The sequence below is a fragment of the Rhineura floridana genome, chromosome 1, assembly GCF_030035675.1.
Source record: "Rhineura floridana isolate rRhiFlo1 chromosome 1, rRhiFlo1.hap2, whole genome shotgun sequence".
NCBI lineage: Eukaryota > Metazoa > Chordata > Lepidosauria > Squamata > Rhineuridae > Rhineura > Rhineura floridana.
In genome coordinates this window covers 113,246,775-113,271,739 of record NC_084480.1, presented here as the reverse complement: position 1 = coordinate 113,271,739, position 24,965 = coordinate 113,246,775, and the positions used below count along the sequence as shown (strand labels likewise).

Genomic DNA, 24,965 nt, shown 5'->3' with positions numbered 1-24,965 from the left:
ATTTGGAATACTGTGTACAGTTCTGGTCGCCTCATCTTGAAAAGGATATTATAGAGTTGGAAAAGGTTCAGAGGAGGGCAACCAGAATGATCAAGGGGATGGAGCGACTCCCTTACGAGGAAAGGTTGCAGCATTTGGGGCTTTTTAGTTTAGAGAAAAGGCGGGTCAGAGGAGACATGATAGAAGTGTATAAAATTATGCATGGCATTGAGAAAGTGGATAGAGAAAAGTTCTTCTCCCTCTCTCATAATACTAGAACTCGTGGACATTCAAAGAAGCTGAATGTTGGAAGATTCAGGACAGACAAAAGGAAGTACTTCTTTACTCAGCGCATAGTTCAACTATGGAATTTGCTCCCACAAGATGCAGTAATGGCCACCAGCTTGGACAGCTTTAAAAGAAGATTAGACAAATTCATGGAGGACAGGGCTATCAATGGCTACTAGCCATGATGGCTGTGCTGTGCCACCCTAGTCAGAGGCAGCATGCTTCTGAAAACCAGTTGCGGGAAGCCTCAGGAGGGGAGAGTGTTCTTGCACTCGGGTCCTGCTTGCGGGCTTCCCCCAGGCACCTGGTTGGCCACTGTGAGAACAGGATGCTGGACTAGATGGGCCACTGGCCTGATCCAGCAGGCTCTTCTTATGTTCTTACAGGAGATCCATTATTGTTTTAATTAACAGCATGTAAGAAGAAAGGGTTAACCATTTTCCACCTTGTTATTGACTGAATTAAGATCTCACATCCATGCATGTGCAGACATATACGCTCAAATGCATGCACATACACATATTATAACTGAAGCTTGGTGAGTTGACTCCCATGACTGGAATACAGCGACTGAAAGATATAACTTGTTCAAAAAGAACAGAAGGAATAGGAAGGGAGTCACACTTTATATGAAATATATATTTATATCCCTGTACAGAAATACAGAAGGATGAGCTTGGTAGCTTCACCAAGAGTATCTGGATTAAAATAAACAGTGCAAGGAATAAAAGGAACATGGTAGTTGGAGTTTACTACTGACCACCTAATCAAGGAGAAGACAAGGATTAAACTTTTGCAAAGAAAATTGCCAGTGTTTTGAAGAGGCATGATGTAGTAGTAATAGGGGACTTCAATTACCCCAATATCTGTTGGGAGACAAACACAGCCCCTCCAAGAAATTCCTGACCTGTGAGGGAGATAACTTTCTCCTACAGAAAGTGGAGGAAGTAACTAGAGGACCAGCTATCCTTGACTTGATTCTAACCAACAGAGATGACTTGGTGGATGAAGTGGCACTTATGGGAACTCTGGGGGAAAGTGACCACACCATACTTGAGTTCTTGATCTTAAAGAAAGCAAAAGCTGAGAGTAGCCATACACTTACACTGGACTTCAGCAAAGCTGATTTTAATAATGGTAAATAAGTTTCCGTGGCAAGCGGCCATTATGAGAAAAGGAGTCCAAGATGGGTGGGAGTTTCTAAAAGAGGAAATTATAAAGGCATAAGGGCAAACAATTTCATAAAGGGGAAGACAGCAGAAGAGGCCAATGTGGCTTCACAGAAAGCTTAGAGATGACCTGAAAATAAAAAAGGATACATACAGGAAGTGGAAGGAAGGCCAGGCCACAAAGGAAGAGTACAAACAGGTAGCACAAAATTGCAGGGATACTGTCAGGAAGGCTAAAGGTGAGAATGAGCTGAGGTTAGTGAGAGATACCAAAATTGACAAAAAAGCTTTCTTAAGGTACATCCATAGTACAAGACAGAGAAAAGAAATGGTGGTACAGTTACTCGCTACTCCATGAGGATGGCAAAATGATGAGAGATGACAAAGAAAAGACAGAAGAAATTCCTACTTTGGCTCTGTATGAGGGAATGCTGTGGACATAATATATCTCGACTTCGGAAAACGTCTGACAAAGTGCCCCATGATATTCTCATTAGCAAGCTAGCTAAATGTGGGCTGGATGGAACAACTACCAGGTGGATCCACAGTTGGCTCCAGAATTGTACTCAAAGAGTGCTTATCAATAGTTCCTTCTCAAACTGGGAGGAAGTAATGAGTGGGTTACCACAGGGCTTGGTCCTGGGCCCAGCGCTCTTCAACATTTTTCTTAACGACTTGGATGAGGAGGTACAGAGCATGCTTATCAGATTTGCAGATGATACAAAATTGGGGGGCACAGCTAATACCGTGGAAGATAGAAACAAAATTCAAAGGGACCTTGATAGATTGGAACATTGGGCTGAAAACAACAGAATGCAATTCAACAGGGATAAATGCAAAGTTCTACACTTAGGAAAAAGAAACCAAATGCACAGTTATAAGATGGGGGATACTTGGCTCAGCAATACGACATGTGAGAAGGATCTTGGAATTGTTGTTGATCACAAGCTGAATATGAGCCAACAGTGTGATGTGGCTGCAAAAAAGGCAAATGCTATATTAGGCTGCATTAACAGAAGTATAGTTTCCAAATCCTGTGAAGTATTAGTTCCCCTCTATTCAGCACTGGTTAGGCCTCATCTTGAGTACTGTGTCCAGTTCTGGTCTCTGCACTTCAAGAAGGATGCAGACAAACTGGAACGGGTTCAGAGGAGGGCAACAAGGATGATCAAGGGACTGGAAACAAAGCCCTATGAGGAAAGACTGAAAGAACTGGGCATTTTTAGCCTGGAGAAGAGAAGACTGAGGGGAGATATGATAGCACTCTTCAAGTACATGAAAGGTTGTCACACAGAGGAGGGCTGGGATCTCTTCTCTATCGTCCCAGAGTGCAGGACACGGAATAATGGGCTCAAGTTGCAGGAAGCCAGATTTCAACTGGACATCAGGAAAAACTTCCTAACTGTTACAGCCATACTACAATGGAACCAATTACCTAGAGAGGTAGTGTGCTCTCCGACACTGGAGGCATTCAGGAGGCAGCTGGACAGCCATCTGTCAGGAATGCTTTGATTTGGATTCCTGCATTGAGCAGGGGATTGGACTTGATGGCCTTATAGACCCCTTCCAACTCTACTATTCTATGATTCTATGGCGAGAATTTAGGTATCAGCCATTTGTCTCATTCTGTCCTAGTAATAACATTAAAGAATCATCATCAAACAGTGGGGAAAACAAGCTATGAATGATCTCCTCCATGTTTAAGTTAATCAATATAAGTGCCAGCATGACTGAAGCTTATTCATTCACGGGCTGCTTTCAGACTTATTGCATTTGTTTAGTGGTTTAAAATTGTAGCACTTCTTTCTTGATTTCTAAAATTCCTTTTACACTGTAGTACCTGTTGCTTTAAGGAACAGTAGCTTGTTCAACTGATATACCAGCATTTTATGCAAATGTCTTTTACACGGCTTCAATGAACAATTTGTTTTAGTCCCTGACCCGTTATACACATGCACACTGTGGTTTCCCACTGTGTAGGAGATCTAAGACTTCATCCCATCGCTATGCAACCCCTCTCCCTTTAGCATCTGACTTTTTCTCTTTTAGTTCTACAGACACGGGAGTGTGCAGGAAATGCTGCTGCTACCCGTGCCTACACCAGAACACTAGTACAGATTTTGTCAGGCAAAAAAGAAAAGGGCACCTAAAGGATGGGAACCTGTCACATGAGTGGCTGCAGCTAGCAAAAAACTCCTGTGATTTTCCAGGTTCCCAAGCTTGCAAATGGATTATTTCTGGTATCATTAGTCATGAAAATTTGTGCTAAACTTGCACTATATTCCACTAGAATTTCAGAACTAGCTTGTACATCCTGTGTAAGATCAAATGCAATGCACAAATTACTGGGTAAGAAATTGTCAGAATAACAGAATAAAGTGCAGTGTGAAAGCGGCTACAATCAACTGGTGAGACAGATAGCCAGTGACTAGATCTCATAAGAGAATAGTTCTCAACCTTGAAAGTGAAATACACAGACATTTCAGATAGTATTTCTGTATGTGAGATTTACATTTCCTGGTGAGATTCACCTTACAGTAGCTGGATCCTGCTGCAGAGGCTAGAATCTATGGACCAACTAGAATGTGCTTTTCCAGAAGCTGTATTAATTTCCAGTTGACATGGGTGGTGATCCTATCTAAGCCCTAGTAATTTATACATGTCTGGATAGGCTTGCCTAAACTAGGTCAGATGTATTGGTGATGGCTTTGATTATATTAAGGTTGAATTAAAGTGATGGCTATGTTATTGTTTAAAGTATTGACTAAGAGTTTGAATGTTTTTTCTTGCGTTAATTGTTTAAACTTTATTTTTGTGGACTGTCTTGGAATCCTCACCGGTGAATGGTGGGTAACAAATTGAAGAAATAGATACATAACAACCAATTTGGTATTTACACATTTGGCAGTAACATCTTATAGGTTAATATGTATTTTTCCAGGCACTTTCAGTTGACCTTTGTATATGGAATACTTATATTGTCTAAATTAAGTTTTAGTTTAAAAAAATGTTTTCATAGTGATTTCCAAACAATAGTTCTCATAGTTCATTTTCAGTGGTACCTATTTGAGTGTAGACTTGTAGATATTTTAGATACTGTTTGCCCAGCTCACCTGTTCAAATGAACAGCAGTTGCTCCATCAGTAAAATAATGCACTTTTTTTTGCTATGAAGTGCATTTTGTAATATTCATCAGAGAGATTAATTAATGAAACAATACTTATAGACTTCCTGTCAGCTTTCCTGAAATGTTGGGGGAGAGGGGAAATCCTATAGCAGATCTCCAAAGGCATACAAGTTCTATCCAAAATCTTTATTTTAAACAATTAATACAGCTTTAACCAGGGATAAGTCTGTGTACATTTATGCAATTATGTGAAGTACTTGCACCTCAATCAGCAAGCTAATAATCTGTATAAAAGCTTTTTTGAAATAATACTGGCAAACTTTATATGAGGTGTTCACATTCTATTCTATTGTTTATTTATTTATACATGCATACCACACTGTTCAGCAGAAAAGGCTCCCAGGGTGACTTACATAAGACACAGAAAGTCAGCCCCTGCCTGTAGATTTACATCATATTCAAGGAACCTTATGAGGTACCATAGACTGGGAGACATGAATCCAAAGTCATCCAGTGAGCTTCATGACCAATCAAGGATTTGAATCTAGGTCTCCACTGTCCATGGTCCACATCTGACACTATCAACATCACTGGCACTGTTAAGCCAACCCAAGAGCAAAGTGGGTCTCTGCAAGCATTGCAAGGAAGATCAGTTGTCCCAAAAGCTTCTAAATATTATCTTTCCATTACAATCTGTATAGTACCTTCATGGGATCTGTAAAATACATTTGCACCTTGCCAAAAAGCTATATGTTATATGGTATATCTTGATTTGGGAACTGCTGTTAAGGAATTGTTATGATAAGGTACGGAAGATAGAGGTACTTCATACTTTAATGTTACACCTTTCTTTGTGACTTCTATTTATTTTTTTATTTATATACACCCCCATAGCCAAAGCTCTCTGGGCGGTTTACAACAATTAGGCTGATAATTACTTGACAATATTATTATAAAGCCTGGCCACCCATGACAAAGGCTGTGCAGTTGAGCAAAATGTCACTGTCTGAACCCTGAAAATACCAAAGTTGAACATCTCTAGTCTGGGAGTTGTTGCACAATATGCATGATACATTCTCATGAAAGACTACTGCTTTTAAAAATTGGAAAAAAGGAAGATGGCCGCTGACTAACAAAGACGTGTTTACTGAAGTCGGAGTGGTGCTCGGAAGAAAACTATTAATAACAACCTCATTGTGTACTAAATCCCAGACTGATAAACGGGAATCCTTCCTAAACTTCAAATCTTAAATTTCATGAATGCCAGAAAAGCTAAGTCCTAAAAGCAAGCTCTCTATTTATTGAGGAAGATATATCTGCTAACCTGGAACGTCTTGGAGGTAAAGTCCTGCTCTGTAACAAATGGTTCTAATGACTTGACGAATGATAATTAACTAACAAACTGTGCTGAGAGTTATCTTAATCTTCTTTGCCTCCCTTTAAACCTTGTGGATACAAACATAAATATACTGCGGCTCTTACCCTTTGAAGCTGATCTCTGTTTTGGCTGCGTCATCCCTGGGAGGTGCTGATCTGTTGGTCTATTGTAGCTGAAGTCTAAATATCAAGTTAAAAGGATGGTTTTAACCAGAAAGAAATGTAAAGAACTTGGGATAGAACTATGCACCAATATAAATTCCCTCCAAGTTAAAGGAATACAAACCAAGATGACGCACTTTTATGGCCCAAAGGGGACAGTGGAGGAAGTTTGGTTGGGGAAGGAGATCAAATCCACGATGCCTGGTAAGAACTGTAATAATGATTGGTCACTGGATAACTTTTTGTCGTGGATTCAAAACATTGAGGAGCCATTTGGACATAATTTGGCTCAGGAATTAACAGCAGCTGCAGAGGGAAACTCCCTTTTTGAAGTAACAGCTCAAGGGAAGCAAACTAATACCTCAGCTTTAAGTGTTTGCAGCTCAATGCCCCCTCTTGAATCCTCATCAATCTGTGAAGAATTCAAGTCTAGCTCCTCAGAATTTAGGCATCTTTATGAAAAGACAAAAGACCTTGATTTGAATAACCAACTAGGCTCTGTGGCTAATGAAGACTGGCCCCAAGTGGTGACTCAATCCCTAATACAAATTTCCAACTTTGTGGCTGAGTCGAATGCTTTGCTCTCCACATTAGCCGATATAATCATTAAGAAAGAACACTACCATGAAGGAGTGACAACTGAATTACACACAAATTCACAGGCTACTCAAACCTCATGCCTGAAATCATCTTTCACCATGCTAGACAAAAAGACGAGCTCCCAAACATCTAACCAACCTAAGAAGAGTAAAAACATTAAATTTTGTAAGACCCGAAATAAACCTCACATGAGATTTGATAAACTTTTTAAGCTAATGGATACCCCTAAACCTAACAAGGGCAAAAAGAGGAGAAAAAGGAAATCTAAGAAAACAAAGATGGATAAGAGTACAAATACAACTATCTCGGCTCAAATGGTGCAAAATAATAACTCTGCTGCTCAAGAACCTCTTAAAACAGAGCTTAATACTCCAATTTCATATTCCTCCTCATCTAATTATATTAAATCTCAACCTCAACAATCTAAAGTGATTTTGGATAATCCTGAATCGACTGAGACACATAAATCCAAATCATGGGAATTGGTCCTAAGCAAGGAAAAAATAGCTATAACAAACTTCCCTAAGCCCAAAGGAGCTCTAACCCAGACTCAACGAAGGAAGCACTTTCAATCTGTAATGGAACATATTATTCCAAAACTAGACTGGTGCATGGAGATTGCTTCGATAGAATACCTTTTCTTTAACTATATGGAAGCAAGAGCTATAGTTACATTTCATGATAATAAAATAGCCAGCTTCCTATACGAAAATAGAAATTTACTCCTTTCACAGAACTTAAGGTGTTATAGGGTCTTTGAAAATGTAGCCCCAATACAAAGTCTACTTCCTCTGACTTTAAATGAGCTTAAACCCCGACCTTCAGAACTGAACGTGGGGACAAGGGACTTGTTTTCCCAGTCGATGACCCCTGAAGATATAAATATAAATGCTGTAAAGTTCCAAGAAAACCATGAAAGAACTAGTCTCCCAACTGCTCCAAATGAGGAAGGAATGTTTGATATTCCAGAACAACAACATTTACTTGAATCATACTCTGCATTGTCAATAGAAGCACAACTGGAAATTTTGACGAACCTTGAAAATCTAGTGACTATCTTAAAAGTGAAAGGAAAGGAGCAACCTGATGATACTCATATTAGGTCGGTGAACCGACGAGCAAATCCAGAACTTTTAGAAACAACAAATCCGCCCCTTCTACATTGTGCTGGAAAAGAGAGTGAGGATCCTTGTGAGATATTAGTAGAGGGGAATCTCAAGCAAAAACTAATTACGCATACTCCAACAATCCCTAACTCTTTGGGTCAACCTACCATTCTGTACCCCATGGAATTGAAGGTTGAGGAAAAAATATCACCAGGGGATCTTTCTGCCCCTCGGCCTACTGAAATCTGACAAAGTCCTCCCTCAAGCTTACACCAACTAAAGATCATTTCCTGGAATATAGCAGGATGGAAGAATAAAGATCTAGACCCTTATATCACTGATTTTTTAGCTCAATTTGACATTATCTGCTTACAAGAAACCTGGTTAATCACTGAGCCTCGCCTAGATAACTATGCCCCTTTTTATTTAAAGGCTACCCAAAGTTCCAAAGGTGGTCGTCCAAAAGGTGGCAACTGTCTTTTTGTATCAACTAAAATTAATGCTCAAATTGTAAGGCTTGAATCTTTGTTAAACCTAGCTATGGCTCTAATTATAAAACTGCCCTGCTACACTCTATTGCTTGTCGATGTATACTTACCTCCAAGTAAAGATAAAATAACTGCCATCGATAAGGTCCTAAGCTTGGGAGGATATTTAGAGAATCTAATTGTTACATACCCTGAAGCTTTACTGATAGTTGCTGGTGATTTCAATGCCAGACTAGGTGTGTCTGATGCCGCTTTGTACAACAAATATCAAATGATTCCTCCCATAATAGAAGGCTTCTTTAACATACCTGCAAGACAATCAAGAGATAGTGGAATAAATCATACTGGCATCTATTTGATGCAAAAATTAACTAATTTAAATTTGGTTCTTCTAAATGGTCGTACCTTAGGGGATCTTGAAGGGGAATTTACTTATTTATCCCCAAGAGGAGCATCCCTAATTGATTTAATCTTTGTGTCGCATGAACTTTTTGAATTAGTGGATAATTTCAAAGTGGAAGATCGCCCAGAGAGTGACCACCGACCCTTAAACACTGTTCTTAATTGTTGCTCAACATCTTTATTATTGAACCACCAGACTTTTACTAAAAAGGAGGTAGACATTCGTCCGGGAAGGCTGAGATGGATACCCAAATTAGAGAATGAATTAAATGTATGGTTAAATTCTCCAGCTATTTTAATGATAAGAGAATCCATCACTACAATATCTTATCCTGATGACCCATCACCCTACTTTCAAGAACTAATAGCTTCCTTCCAAAAATCCTTTTTAACAACTTCTAACTGTAATAGGAAAAATCTTCAAAAAAAATCAAAATCATGGTTCGACCAAGAATGTCGTGACAATAAAAAACAATTAGTGTTAACTTATAAAACTTATAAAGTAAATAGATCACCTGAACATTTATTAACCTACTGTATGGCAAGGAAACAATATAAGAATTTGCTTAAAAATAAAAAGAAAACAGAATTGAATAAATCCTGGCTACGCCTACTACATGCCTCCAAGTTAAAAAATTCTACCTTATTCTGGAGACTTGTCTCGTATAACTGGCCAAAACCCTTATCCAACTTAGATTGCCATATCCCCCCAGCTGTCTGGGAGAATTATTTTACCAGATTATACCAAAAGAACACTGATAGTGGTGCTGTAATACATTTCTCGGAAGATGAAATTCCTGAATGGGCCCCTGTTACTATACCGGAGGTCCTCGAATTAATCGCCAAACTTAAGCTGAGGAAAGCTCCCGGTAGTGATAATATCCCAGCGGAAGTGTTCAAATTAAACCCAGAATGGTGGGCCCCTTTATTAGCTGCTCTGTTTTCTTATATTAACCGCTCAATGAAAATCCCTAAAGAGTGGGGCCTTGCAATAATTATCCCGATATATAAAAAAGGTACTCATACCGATCCAGCCAATTACAGACCGATAAGTCTTTTGAATATAATTAGCAAACTTTACGCGACCCTTTTGTATGGAAAATTGAATGCATGGGTAGAGCAAAAGAACCTATTGGCCCAGGAACAAGCAGGCTTTAGGCCTGGACGTTCAACCATCGATCAGGCCTTAATTCTTCACCATTTAATATCTAAATATTCGACTAAGCCTGATACCATGATGTACACAGCTTTTATTGACCTTAGATCAGCGTTTGATTCCATCTCTCGTGAAAGACTCTGGGAGAAATTAAGTGCCCTGGACATTGATAAAAGACTGCTTCTATTGATTCGAGGACTATACTTGGACACATCCCTACGGGTTAGATGCAATAACAAGGGCCATTTATCTAACCCTATCCCTACGTTTAAAGGGGTTAAGCAGGGGTGTGTTTTAGCCCCTTTACTATTTAACCTATATATTAATAGTATAGTAGATTCCTTGGCCACTATCTCTGCTCATGCACCGATACTGGCTGGCAGTCCCAGGTCCATACTTTTATACGCTGACGATATAGTTCTGTTGGCAAGATCTGTGGTTGGCCTTAGAAGACTCTTAACAGCTTTGACTACATTTTGCTCAAACAAATTGCTGACAATTAACTACGAGAAAACTAAGGTTTTAATATTTACCAAAAAAAGACTGAAACATCGTTGGCAAATTAAGGGTCACTCAATTGAACAAATAAATACTGTCATGTATCTAGGCTTAACATTCCAATCTACTGGATCATGGCAAATGCAGATCAAGGCAACGATCTCGAATGCTAAAAAAACGCTGAAAGCCCTGTTATCATATTTTTTCAATAAAGGGGGACAGCTTCTGTGTTACCCAGGCGGCTGCATCGGTCGCCGTTTCTGGGATCTGGAGGTGCAATGATGCAGGCAAGGCCTACTCAGCCGTCTCCTCTTTGTGGCGGAGGGGACGCCGCTGCTCTGGCATCGGATCAGGGTCCCGTGTCCTTTGAAGATGTGGCTGTGCATTTCACAGAAGAGGAGTGGGCCCTTCTGGATCCTGACCAGAGAGCTCTGCATAAGGAAGTCATGGAGGAGAATTATAATCTCGTCGCCTATCTCAAATGCACATCATTGTCGGACATGCGGAAAAGTGGACGTGGCGTTTCATGGCGTTACAGAGAGGTTTTGGATCTCCTAGATATATGGGGTGAAGCCAAGATCCAGGACATTCTTAAGGCCAGCTACAGAAACATAGAAACATTTGAAGATATAGCTATGCAGATGTCCTGCAGAGGACACAACAGGACCGGAGTTGAATGCAGAAATAAAACAAAGGCTCTGCGCAGTGAGTACCGCAAAGTGATTGCTCACAACTGAAAGTCTGGGAATAGCAAAGTTACATGCCCGTTCTATGAGGAACTGCACAGCATCCTTCGTGGGGATGCTAGTATAACCCCAAAAAGAATTGCGAGATGTATTCACGGTCTTCGTCGCACAAAGCAAGCACCCGCGGCACCAGCGGCTCCAGAAACATCAGCTGCTAGGCCGCCACAAAGGTCCAATATCAAATCTGAAGGTTTGCTCACAGTGGATGTTGAGGGCTACCTTGGAGAACAGATTTGTGTAGGGACAGACCGCCATACCCTTTCTTCTGCTGTAGATCATGCCGTTCCAGCTAATCTATTGAATGAAGAAAAGGATCCGCATTCCTTAGGAGAAACCAGCAATGGAGTAGATAGTTGTTTGGCCACAGTACAAAATATCAGCGCTGGTGACACAACAGTACCAGAAGATCCATTTGCCTCTGTTGAACGCCTAACCCTTCTTCGAACACAAAAAAATAAGGGTGGACGCATTGAATCGCTGCTCATGGCCATGATGGAGCAGTCCAAAAAAGAAGCAGCAGTTTCCTCTAGGCAGCGACAGCAGTTCCTTGATTTAATGCGTGTGGACCAAGCAATGAATGCAAATATGATGCGGTTGCTACGGAAAGAGTTCTCGGAAGCAAGGAAGGAGAGATTGCTCTATGAACAGCGTATGAATGCAAAGGAATCTGCACTTGAGGGACTCCTTCAAAGTATTAACCTACTGGCAGATTATGTGTGCCAGGAAAAGGTCTAGACCAGAACAACAACAGCTTCACCAAATAGACCCATTGGCATCCCCCCATGTCTGACCCAACTCCCTTATCCAACCACAGGGACATCACTCACTTGCAGATGACAAATTTTACATCTGAAATTGCATTAAACACACAGAAATAGAGAGAGAGCACACTTGACAATAGGGAACCACAAGTGGACAACTGTTTGTCAACCTCTGTGGATAAGGAAGAGATTATTCCATCATCATAGTGCATACTTTCTGGCATTCCTCCAGGAACGACATGCAACCCTTCTGGGTTAGATAACAACTCCATGGGAGTACATAGCCCTATTCTACCTACTTCCCACTCACAAATGTATACTATTGACAGCCAAAGCTCATCAAGCATTGCGGCACCCCCAAGGCAGCCACTGGGTTCAACACAGACCATGTCCCCGCCCCTCATGCACAATTTGCAAAAGGGTCCCTTACAGTCCATAAGCAGAACACTCGCCACTCATAGCAGTTAAAGGCACTCGAAGGACCACATTGGCAGTCTCGAAATACCGGACGATATAGGGAAGGAACCAGAAACTGCAGCTCAGATCTATCTGATTGGTTTTTGGTGGACTATCAACAGACAGGAAAAATGCACAAAGTTGTTTGTTGTGTAAATGCAACTGAAAAGAGTGTGTTCTCTCCTTTGCTGTATCAAGGAAGTTGTATGGGGGTATTTAGGCAAAAAGTTACAGTACCAATTTATGGTGGTCCTGTGCAGATGGGCATGGTCCGTAAACAGCAACATTGGCAGGCCATGTTTTTGGCATAAAAGCGAAGGCATTTTCCATCAGGAGAGTCAAAAAAACAAAAACAACTAGGATTATTGTTGTCAGCTACACATGCTGGACACTCAGAACGAGCTGCAAACTAACCGTTTTTTACGCAAGGGCAATATGTAATATTCATGTGAATTAGATATATTTTATAACTCATATTCTTTTTTTGTTTTGTATATGATTCACTTTGTTTTCATTTTATGTACATTGTTTAGAGATTTATTGCTCAATTATGTTACTTAAAATGTGGATTATTGTTCTTATGATTAGCAACTGTATTGAATGTAGAATTTACACTGATTTTTGTTGAAATGCAAACCACTTTGAGATTTTTTGAAATATAAAGTGGTATACAAATTAAATACATACAAAATACATACATTATTATTCCAGCAATTAAAGTATTCACTGCTAAAGTAATTTCTCAACTACTCTATGGAATACAAGTCACCACCCATGAGAACTTTTCTGCTTTGGAATCGTTACAAAATTCTTTTTTGAGGACTATATTTGCGGTCCCTAAGTGTATTCCTAGCTTTATTCTTAGACTCGAGGCTGGATTACCAACTATAGAATCTAAGATCTGGACTTTGAGAATTTCCACTTGGCTGAAATTGAAATTTGATCCCACTGGGCTTTCTCCCCAAATTCTTCAAGATAATTTTCAATCTCCTTGGGAGAAGTTGATAATAGATAAAATTCAGAATCTGGGCTTTTCTATCCCTGCGATCCAAGAAATGGGCTATTTAAAAGCCAAGATGAATATCTCACAAAGAATTAAAGATATTGATTACCAACACCACCTAATGCAAGTCAGGAAACATAGACATAACCCAAGTTTTTTATCCCCAATGCCATATTTGTCCAATCTCACCATTCCCAGTCACCGCAGAGCATTTTCCCTCGCAAGAATGAATATACTGCCATCAATGCTCCTTGATGGCAGATATAATAAAATCCCATATTGTGACAGGAAATGTCCCTGCGGTGAGGACGAGGTAGAAACTATTGCCCATGTCCTACTACGTTGCTCTTACTACCATGATTCCAGAAATCAAATAATTAAACCTATCCTAGACCTTATACCTGGTAGAAGTGAGGATAAGCGTTTGGAATATCTACTTGGAGATCATCAACAATTTATTACAGAGAAAGTTGCTAAATTTTGTGTAATTGCAATTTTATCTAGGAGGATCTGGGTAAATGACTCTCGAAATTAAGTTCTTTTTGGCTCTCCTTGTTTACTTTTAAATTCTCGGGATGAGTTTTAGCAATTTTAATTAATATGTTTTATTCTACATTAATATTATGATTTGTATTCTTATAATATTTAGCCTTATATTATAACAAATAATAATGAATAATGAATGAATAATGAATATTTTATTTAGATCTGGAAACTAATTCCTGATTAGTGTTTTAAATTTGAATGTCCCTATCTTAATAATTGTTTTATGATGTTTGTTTTACTTTTATATTGGTCTTTGGCCGTAATAAAACTTGATTCTGATTCTGTTTCTGATTCTGATTCTTTTAAAAATTCTAAACACAAGGAAAACATCTGTGCATGTGTGGAAAAAAATTTTTAGTTTCTGTATTCATAGGTGGTGCGCATCAGCTGAGATTTGTAATATAAAATTCAGAGATGTGTAAAATCTGAAGAATAATTATGTTCCAATCTGTATATTAGTCTGACAGGTGTGAATTAGGTCAGTTCATTTAAAAACATGGAGAATATGAAATTCTTCTCCATCCTAGTACAAATGCATTAAACAGTAGCCTAAGAACCCTATTTTTAGATGAAAGGCCACTTCAGAGAGGAATGATTGAGAAGCAGCCGTGGAAAGATCTTTAATGCTTTTTCCACCTGCCATTTGCCTCTTCTAGGGCTCCCCAACAGCTTTTCTCTTTATAGGATTTCCAATACATAGTTGACCCATTCAGGCAAACTAGAGGCAGGTACAGAGGGTAGTGATGTAATGGGCCCACAGCCAGCAGGAGCCCCAGACTTCTAAGCAATTTCTGTGCGATGAGCCAGCTTGGCTTTTAGCATTTTTGGCCGATCAATGAAGTCAGAGCTGTGATTGACAAATGAGTTGTTTGGACAACAAGTATTAGGACTCCCTTGAGTACTAAAGAGATAATGTTTTCCCTTCCTCTTCAATGCATATTTCCTGCTTCTGTTTTATTTTCTAGTCCTTCAAATCTGTGTAGTTTCCCCTTCCTTTCTTTCCTAGCTACCAGCATGCATTTTTCCTGCGGTGAGTTCATCGGAGATCAGATAGTTCCTAAAAGTTATTTTTTGCAAATACTACTGTGTGGGTTGATGCTAAAGAATCTCCCGCTCCCGATGTCAAGAGCAAAATATGAATACTTTGCAAAGAGATTCAGGCATGTCTCCTGCTGTGCAGGAGCGAAAGACCAGGCACTCATTAAGAATTCAAAGTATGATTAACTTACAGTACAATGGGATACATGTTTACTCAGAAGAAGGTCTCTTTGTGTTTTATCAGACTTACTCTCAGGTAAATGGGTGCAGGATTTCAGCCTATGCTTTCATTTAGGGTTGGCATGGGGGAAACCAGGGTTCTTGTGCCTATAACAGGTGTGACAGATAACAGATTAAGACTTTTCTATTATAGAAATACAATTATGAGAAAAACTTCACCTGTTTACATTCTGTCTGTCGGACATTTTATGATGTGTGTGGCCACTCATTTATTTTTGGGCCATCCACTTCATTTCCAGAAGAGGACATAAACTTGCGTAGGACACAAAGCATATGCAACTTCTGTGCAACTCTGTCCCCTTTTGCGAATGGGTCAGTGGGCCCAATCCACATACAACAGGTGTAGGAAATCTTTGGCCCTCCAGATGTTGCTGAAATGCAACTCTCATTATACCTGGCCATTGGCCATGCTTGCTAGGGCTGATAGGAGTTGTAGTTCAGCAACATCTGGAGGATCACGGTGTACTGGGCCCAGAAATTCTGTTAGCACCCCTGACCCCACTGTATCTTAACTTCCAACACACTCCCTAAGTGCCTTTTCCAGTGTAAAAGGGTTGTGGGCTTCTATTGAGTGTGTTCATGTGTGCATGATGTCATTGGTTCATCCCAGAGCCTATTTATTTCAAGTAAATGAAAGCACAATAAAATGTCCTAGACCTCTTCTTCAGGTACACCCAAGACCTTGATTGGTGAAGGTTTTGACATTTCCCCCTTTTACTAGCAGCACGCCAGCAGGTGGTCAGGTTAGGTACTGGCCTGAGGGGCCAGGAGCACACAGGAGCCCCTCACCACTGGACCCAGTCACCTCCTCCAATCTTTGTTGCTGTGGGAGCCCACTAGTGCCGCTATCTCCCCCTCAGCACTTATCCATCCCTTCAGGAACTGGAGGCTCCACCATGAGCCCTTCTGCAGCCACCACTGCCAGAAGCACACTGGCCCGTGCCCCCTCTGAAGCATCCTCCATGGCACGGGAAATGTCACCTCAAGGACACCACTGTGGCTAGAGTCCACGAGGCAAAGTTCCTGTGCCATGAAGGCCCAATGTGCTTCTAGTTTGCAATGGCTGCATAAGGGCTCACAGCGAAGCATCTGGAGCCTCCAGCTGCTGAAGGGCTGGGTGAGAAACTGAGGAGGAGGTGGTAGCGGCGCCAGTGGGGCCCTGCAGCTACGAAGACGGATGAAGCGAAGAGATGAGCAGACCCAGTGCTGGCGGTGGTGTAGGGGCCCACTGTGCCTGGGGGGCCTCAAAAACTGAGAACCGGCCCTGAATAGCAGACTCCTGCACCATATCATAATCTGATTTCTTGACAGTCCTTCTAATTCTAAAAAGGTCTGCCATGTAGCATGAGTGAGGAGGCTGCTTTGAAAAAAATCAAAGTCTAAGAATGTTTTAGTCACAAGCAACTAATTCTGCATTTTTTTGGAGACAGGGCCAGTGATTTGTTCCTTCTCATGCTGAAAATTATAGATTTCTATTCTTAACTGTCTTTACAATTAAGACTCAAATCTTTTTGATCTGAACACAATATATTTCTTCACAAAAACTCTCCATTTCACATTTTCTCTTTTATGTTCCATCCGTGTTATCCTCCTGATGCTGCACTCTGATATAAAATTTGTGAAACATCTCAGGCAAGAGTGTCACAGTTTGTTTATTTTTACAGTTATCTTGTTGATCTTTTTGACAGAGGTGTTAGACTTGCTAGAAAGCTTTTACCTGATGCCTTGAAAAGCACCTGCTTGAAAACAAACCCATGGTTTCTTTCTTGCTAAGCTCAATCTAAAGTAAATCTGAAGAAAGTACTGGGATTTATTGGCAGATGAAAAAGAAAAAAGAAAAACTTAAAACTGGATAACTACTGAAAGTTGTTCATCCTTGAAAATAAATAAAAATGAGCGATGAACTCATATGAGCGTTAACTTGACGCTTTAGGCTGCATTAACAGAAGTATGATTTCCACATCACGTGAAGTACTAGTTCCATACTCTATTCAGCACTGGTTAGGCCTCATCTGCATCCAGTTTTGGAAACCACACTTTAAGAAGGATGCAGACAAACTAGAGCACGTTCAGAGGAGGGCAACAAAGATGATCAGGGGACTGGAAACAAAGCTCTATGAGGAGAGACTGAAAGAACTGGGCATATTTAGCCTTTGGAAGAGAAGACTGAAGGGAGATATGATAGCACTCCTCAAGTACGTGAAAGTTTGTCACACAGAGGAGGGCCAAATCTCTTCTCAATTGTCCCAGAGTGCAGACACAGAATAATGGACTCAAGTTACAGGAAACCAGATTTCAACTGAACATCAGGAAAAGCCTCCTGACTATTAGAGTGGTACTACAATGGAACCAATTACCTAGGGAGGTGGTGGGCTCTCCAACACTGGAGGCATTCAAGAGGCAGCTGGACATCTAGCTATATATGCTTTAATTTGGATTCCTGCAGGGGGTTGGACTTGATGGCTTTATAGGCCCCTTCCAACTCAACTATTCTCTGATTCTGTGAAAACCTCTTTAAACATTCATAATGGGCCCATATGAAGGAACTCTTTATCATATTACAATGTGGGATCTGCAAGTAAATGTTGCAGTGCAGAGTACAACTCCTTAAACTGATTCACACCATTGGTCTATCTAGTCCATTGTTAAATAACACTGCTGGGCGGCAGCTGTCCAGGTTTTCAGGCAGGAGTCTTTCTCAGCTCGACCTGCAGGTTGAGCCTGCAGCCTTTTGTTATAGCCCATCTTTCATAATGGTGAGATATTTCCTGTATAATATTTGCATTCTCATATTATTGGTACGAGCTAGAATAAATTCAAGGACTTGTAGGGTAGAAGAGAAAAACAGATATCTGGTATTGACATTTTATTATTTCCATAAGAGAGTTGTTTTTTTTAAAGAATAACAAGAACAACTATGGAAAAAAATAATTTATTTGAAAGACCTCTCTTTTTTTATTTTCCTTTTTTCAGGTATGGCAGCATAAAATATTGCACAAAATGAATATGCATGTCCAGATGTACAGTGTAACAGATGGATACAGTAATTTTATCCTCTAAGTTCTGCTTAAGACTGTATGGTCTGACATACTGCCTTACTGATTTGAAATTTCTGATAAGCTCAACCGTTGTCATTAAACAAGAAAGAGTGGATAAAAACGTAGATATTCTTGCATCACACACAGGCACAAATGCACACTCACAATGTTGACTGTAAAAGAAACTTACACTCTCAGCTTGAGACAAAGGGGGATAGTTTTTGTGAATGTTTTTGACAGCATCAGAACAGAAATCGTTTCAGCAATTCTTTTTTCTAGAAGTAGTGATGAACTGAAATGGGGGGGACATTTTCAATCCCTGCAAAATGTGCCAACCATTTTGGCATATATTTTTTTTGCAGGCCTTTGCAGAAGAGTGTGAAACTGCTCAAGTAAGGGTGGGTGTTGGGGGCAGGGGGAAAACAGGGAACATTTACACATTGCCGGAACTATGATGCCAATACGTCCTCAGCCACACTGAGTTGTGCAACTACAGTTAGGAAAGAATGTGGATGGTAATAAACATTTGTATAGCATAGATCTAAATTAGCATCCCATTGAAACTAATTGCAGATGGATAGCACTCATCATGGGATGCACATATGAATACAAATGTTGTCCACTGACATTAAAAGGGATGTGTATACAGATGCGCATTCCCATCTACATTGTCCTCAATCACTTATACATAACTCTGCGGAACTGAAGCTAGATAGCATTTTCTTGCACAGCACTTGTGAGCAATGAAATGCCTGCACAGTACAGCAAGACAGGGAAGGTGAAGGGTTGCCTGGGCAACAAGGATGCATTCCATCCCACCAATAGTAAGGGCAGTGGGAAATCTTCATTTGCTGTCAGTGATATCACTGAAATCTGGCTATGTGGTGTTGCTGTGATACCATTATGTTCATTATATACTGTATATTGTTTTTTATTGGATAGAATCATACAGAGAAGAAATCCTCTCCAGTAGAAAAAATGGCACTGGGACAGCAGGGATAAACAATGGCTGCAAACAAATGCAAAAAAATGTGTAAAAAAGTGAAAGGCTGGGATTTTGTTGGGAACTAATTTGTGCCCCTTCCCCTGAAATGGCAGCTTTCACAATGAAAACTGAACCTCATGAACATTCCGTGCAGTACCAATCACAACCTTTTGCCAGTGCTGAGTGTAGGCATTTGGTGGTGTTACTGGTAGGGACCATGCATGCATTGGTACCAATCCCAATTGGCTTTGTTTGACTTCAGTGATGTGATCATGTTGCCAAATCTGTTTTGCTACATGGGAATAGCGTTAAACAAACAGTGAACAGCAGCAAACAAGCTTGAAAACAGTGAACAACCTGGGGTGTGTGTGTGTGTGTGTGGAATGATTTCCCTCCCCATTAAAATGTTATTTTCAGCTCCCAAATCAAGATTTGTTAGTATTCCACACAGCACTATCTTATTTATGCTACTGTCAGTGCAAAGAATGGGACTACAGGAACTGGCCCATTAGAAAGCCAAATTAAATAACTTTCTTGCTTATAATGGTAAATATTCCATGTGTATCCATTTGTGCCTTGTAGTTTTCTAAAAAATATTCTAACCATAAAATTCTAGTATATTCCTTCTTTCAGATTCTAAGGCCTAATTCTCATTATGACATTATAAATATATCACTATATGAAAATTACCTTCTTTGGAAATTACCTTCTAGGTCCTCCATACCTTTCTAATTAGGTATTAGACTTACCACATCTATGTATTTCTTTAAAGGTACAGTTTTCCTTTTTTGGTAAACCTTAGGTCTTACCACAAATGACACAAAGACAGTTATATTGTTACTTTTTACATTCTTGTGTCACAAAGGGGTCTTTAAAAGCCAGAATGGAGTTGCTATTTCACCAAATAATACTGGGAATTGTGCTCATTGGCAATATTTACCCTGAAACAATTATCCCAATCCTTACTCTCACTTACTTTTGCCTGCTTATGCAAAGTACCTGCTCAAGATTGGGGAATGAAACAGGTTAGACTGATGTGTAGATAGAAATATTTGGATTTTTGTTAAAATGTCTCCAGTGATGCTTGTAACTGTTGATCCAGTTATTAATTGAGTCAGGGGAGTGTGGCCATTACTTCTTACTATTTGTCCAGATCTCCACTCCTGGAAAAACCTAGAGTCTAGGGCTGCTTTCATACTGTACTTTATTCCATTATTCCAACAATTTCTTACCTGGTAATTTGCACATTTTATTTTATTTTACATGATGTAACAACTAGTTTCTGGAATATAGTGAAAGTTTAGTGCTCATTTCCATGATAAATGATTCCATAAATAATCTGTTTGCAAGCTTGAGAATCCAGAAAATCGCCGGAGTTTTGTGCTAGCTGCAGCTGCTCATGTGACAGGCATCCCAGCATGCACTGTGTTCTCACCCTTTAGGCACACGTCATTTTTTTTGCCTCTTTTTTTTTTTGCTTGACAAATATTGTACCAGTATTCCAGCTTAGGCATGGGTAGCAGCTTCCCCTTCCTCCTTTCCTCACCCTCCATGTTCAGACATCCAAAAAAATACTGTCAGATGCTAAAGGAGAGGGGTGTTTCCACAGAGCCAAGTTCCAGAGCTTTGACAGCAAAAAGGTTTCTCATTGAGGAGGCTGTAATCCTGGCCTGCCTTTGCCGCATTAGGCAATTAGTGCATTAACGTCTCCTCCAAAAATGTTTCCTCACAGAGAGGATGATCAAATTTCTGTTTCTGCCTCTGCATTTGCCACCTAAAGCGGATTAATGTGTTTTGGACTGTTGTTTTTAAAACAACAGTCAATGCCTGAAGATAGAGCTGAATGAGGTTTTATAAAACTATAAACTCCATTTTTTAAACAGCACTCTGTAGCTGAGGAAGTACCGGTAAATCAGCATACACCAGCCAAATCTTTTTAAAAAGTGCTAACTCACACATTAAATTATGGGGTAACTAAAGTAGTGTAGTGGCAAATTCAGAAGCGCAAAGCCCTTCACGATAGTCCCAGCCACACTCCCTTTTAAGATTATACAGCCTTCTAAGATTGTTGAATAATCTGGCCAGGGTTGACTTCTGCTTTCTGACTCTTTATTATGGTCACAATTGGACTGTCCTTTCTCATTGTCAGATATATTGCTTGCATTACTGAATTCAGTGTCTACATGCTTATATGCTGCTGCTACACAACTGCTTGACAATGCAGATAGGATGCTGTCATCAGGATTCACTGTCTCTTCTCCAATTACAGAATTCTCCCTCTCCACAAATTCACTTTGCAAAGTAGTAACTAATAGGAACTCCTTTCACACGGATTGGCTCCAATCAGCAGGAAAGGACAAGGAAGCAAATTAGAAGACTCTTCTCAGTAGCTAAGACCCACTCCTTTCATGTTGATTGGCTCATAAGACACTGGAGATATAAGAACCCTGCTGGGATTCAGCTCCCAAAAAAGTAAGGGGTCTAAGACCCCTGAGACTCTGGACAACTACACCCTTGGTAACTACAATACATATATATGTGTGTGTGTGTTGTATTGTATTTCATCCACTAGGGAGGGACAAAAACAAGATGTTCATTGCAGCAGTGTGAAAGATATTGGCATGAAACACCGGTGTATCAGCCAAAAAACCCAAATTTCCTTAACGCAACAGGTTTTGCAGTGTGAAAGGAATTTTAGAAATTGGGACAGAAGCGCTACCATTTTAATCTGCAAAACTGATGTAATAAGCCCCATCAACCTAGGTGATGTAAGAGTAGACAGAAATTAATTTTCTGGTTTGTTTCAGGATACTTATTCAACTTCTTTCAAACTGTCAGAAGCTTCTGGAAAGTGGCTTAGGCATAAGCAACTCTTAAAAGGTAAAGGTGTCCCCGCACTTATAGTGCGAGTCGTTTCCGACTCTTAGGTTGACGTCTTGCGACGTTTACTAGGCAGACCATATATATGGGGTGGGATTGCCAGTTCCGTCCCCGGCCTTTCCTTACCCCCCAGCATATGCCGGGTACTCATTTTACCGACCACGGATGGATGGAAGGCTCAGTGGACCTCGACCCCTTTTATCGGAGATTTGACTTCCTCCTTCCGTTGGAATCGAACTCCGGCCATGAGCAGAGCTTCAGCTGCGTTACCGCCGCTTACCACTCTGCGCCACGGAAAGTCACGGAGCAACTCTTAATTGCTCCAATTTGCAAACATTTAATATACAAATTCTTTACTACTTTTTAATATATTATTTGACCTAGCTTTGTTCTCTTGCAATCAAAGGAAAAATATTGTTCAAGCATCTCTAATTAAGAATATTCATTAATTAAGGTATTGCTTATTTATCATTCTAAAATGAAATGAAATAATAATTCCATGCTTTGTGCATAGTTATTTTTCATGTCATGTATATTTTATTGATTTTATGACAAGCATAGGCAAAGACTCAGCAGCTTCAGACATTACTGAAAAAGCATTTAAAGCAGAATGTGCAGCAGTTTTTGCATTGAGATGGTGATGCTTCTTGTAACATTCAAAATGGAGCTTGTTTAGATTTTAATCTACCTCTGCAGCTTCCACATTTTCCATGCATGAAGCATCTCTGAGAAGCACCATGAGCTGAATGGGAAAATTATTTGAGTATTCAGCTGGTGTGGATCAAGGTAACGTCTGAAGGCATTCTATATTTTAAAATGCACGTAACAAGATCTCTTTTTTAAAAAGTGACAGTTATTTTTATTTGATCCCTGGGAAAAAGTTATAACAAAGGAAGGGATGAATGAAATCCCCCCCCAAAAAAAATTGCCACCCGATTCACAAGTGGTGAATTTTGGAGGGATAATTTTGTTCCTTTTTAAGAAGAGGAACATTGTTCCCATGGTTTTAGAGGGGCAGCAAAGTGACAACAGCAGCTTTCTCTTATTTTCTTTCCATTATTTAACTGCAGGGAGGTTGTAATTCTGCAGCAATCAGTGGTAGCAGCAGCAGTAGAGCTCTTCTCAGCATCTGTGAGCTACATCATACCACTCTAGGGGCATTCAGGGGAGGGATAGTAGTTGCAAGCTGGAGGCCCTCTAAGTGTGCAAGCTTTATTTTTTTTCTCTGTAGATAAACAACAGAAAGAAATAAAGGACACTTCTGCTGTTTGTTGCCATGGGAAGGCCCCCACAGTTCAAACAATGTTGGGACCCACTCCAAAATCAACAAAATAGGCTGGAGGGCCACAAGTTCCTCATCCCTGCTGTAGAGCTAGAAAAAAAATTGCCACATTTGTATATATGAAACCATTCTTGAACTGTAGAAACACACAATTCTATATTGAACTTAACTAGAAAGCATATTATGGAAATCCTTTCTATAAACCCTTAAATACAAAAAAAAACTTTAGTTTCGCTATGTTAAAACATTTCAGCCTTGCAGAAAAGTTAATTAAGGCTCTTCTAAAATAAAGGCTGAGAGCTTTTCTAGAATATAAAAACATTGGTGATCACTCGTGGCCGAGTAAGATTGTCTTCCAAGATAAGGTCTTTAACAGTGGGTCCATAGGCGATTGTGGAGGCCAATTCTGGATCCACACAGCCTCCCACAGTGAGGACATAGGTTTCCAGATGGAAGATGGTCGCGATGAGGATTTGTTTGACGTGCCTTCCCCTTAGCTCGTTTATCCCATTCGCCCTGTATTCGTGCTTCTTCAAAGTCCACAGCTCCTTTGATAATAGCCGACCTCCGTTTGGGATGAGCCAAGACTTCCCAGTTCTCGATGTTCATGTTACATTTTTTTTAGATTCACTTTAAGAACATATTTAAACCTCTTTTGCTGTCCACCAATGTTCCGTTTTCCATCCTTACGTTGGAAGTAAAGTAGCTGCTTTGGAAAACGGTGATCAGGCATTCAAACAACATGGCCAGTCCAGCGAAGTTGATGTTGAAGGATCATTGTTTCAACACTGGTAGTCTTTGCTTCTTCCAAAACGCTAACATTAGTCCATCTGTCTTCCCAAGTAATTTGCAGAATTTTCCAGAGGCAGCGTTGGTGGAATCTTTCAAGAAGTTGGAAGTGGCGTTTATAAATGGTCCATGTTTCACAGGCATACAGTAAGGTTGGTAGTACAATGGCTTTGTAAATAAACTTTTGGGTCTCCCTGCGAATATCCCAATCCTTGAACACTCTACTCTTCATTCAAATGTTGAATTTCAGTATCGATGTCAGCTTTTACAGAGAGATGGCTGCCGAGACAGGGGAAGTGATCAATGTTCTCCAACATCACACCATTAAGCTGGATGGATGGTGCTACAGAGGGACTAGTTCGCACCTGTTTATGAAGCACTTTGGTTTTTTTAATATTAAGTGAGAGCCCAAGCTTTCCATATGCTTCTGCAAAGACATTTAGGATAGTTTGAAGATCTTTCTCTGAATGTGCGGAGACTACATTATCATTGGCATATTGAAGTTCTACAACAGAGGTTGACATTACCTTACTTTTTGCTTTCAGTCTACTGAGATTAAAAAGCTTTCCATCTGTTCGATATATGATTTCCACACCAGTAGGAAGTTTCCCCTCAATAAGGCGTAGAATCATAGCAATGAAGATAGCAAATAAGGTAGGAGCAATGACACATTCCTGTTTTATACCTGACCCGACTCAGAATGGATTGCTCTGAAAGCCATTGTTGTCCAAAATTGTTGCTGTCAGGTTGTCATGAAGGAGTTGCAAAATATTCACAAATTTATCAGGGCATCCAGTTTTCAGAAGGATGGTCCAGAGAGTGGTTCGATTCACAGTGTCAAAGGCCTTA

The 24,965-nt window shown here is 40.1% G+C and overlaps 1 protein-coding gene and 1 pseudogene across 16 annotated transcripts in view; both read left to right on the top strand.

Moving 5' to 3' along the window:
• PTPRD (protein tyrosine phosphatase receptor type D) overlaps positions 1-24,965 on the top strand; it is a 2,140,456-nt gene that overhangs the window by 940,661 nt on the left and 1,174,830 nt on the right. The window lies entirely within an intron of this gene.
• Positions 10,563-12,944, top strand: LOC133379439 (uncharacterized; annotated as a pseudogene).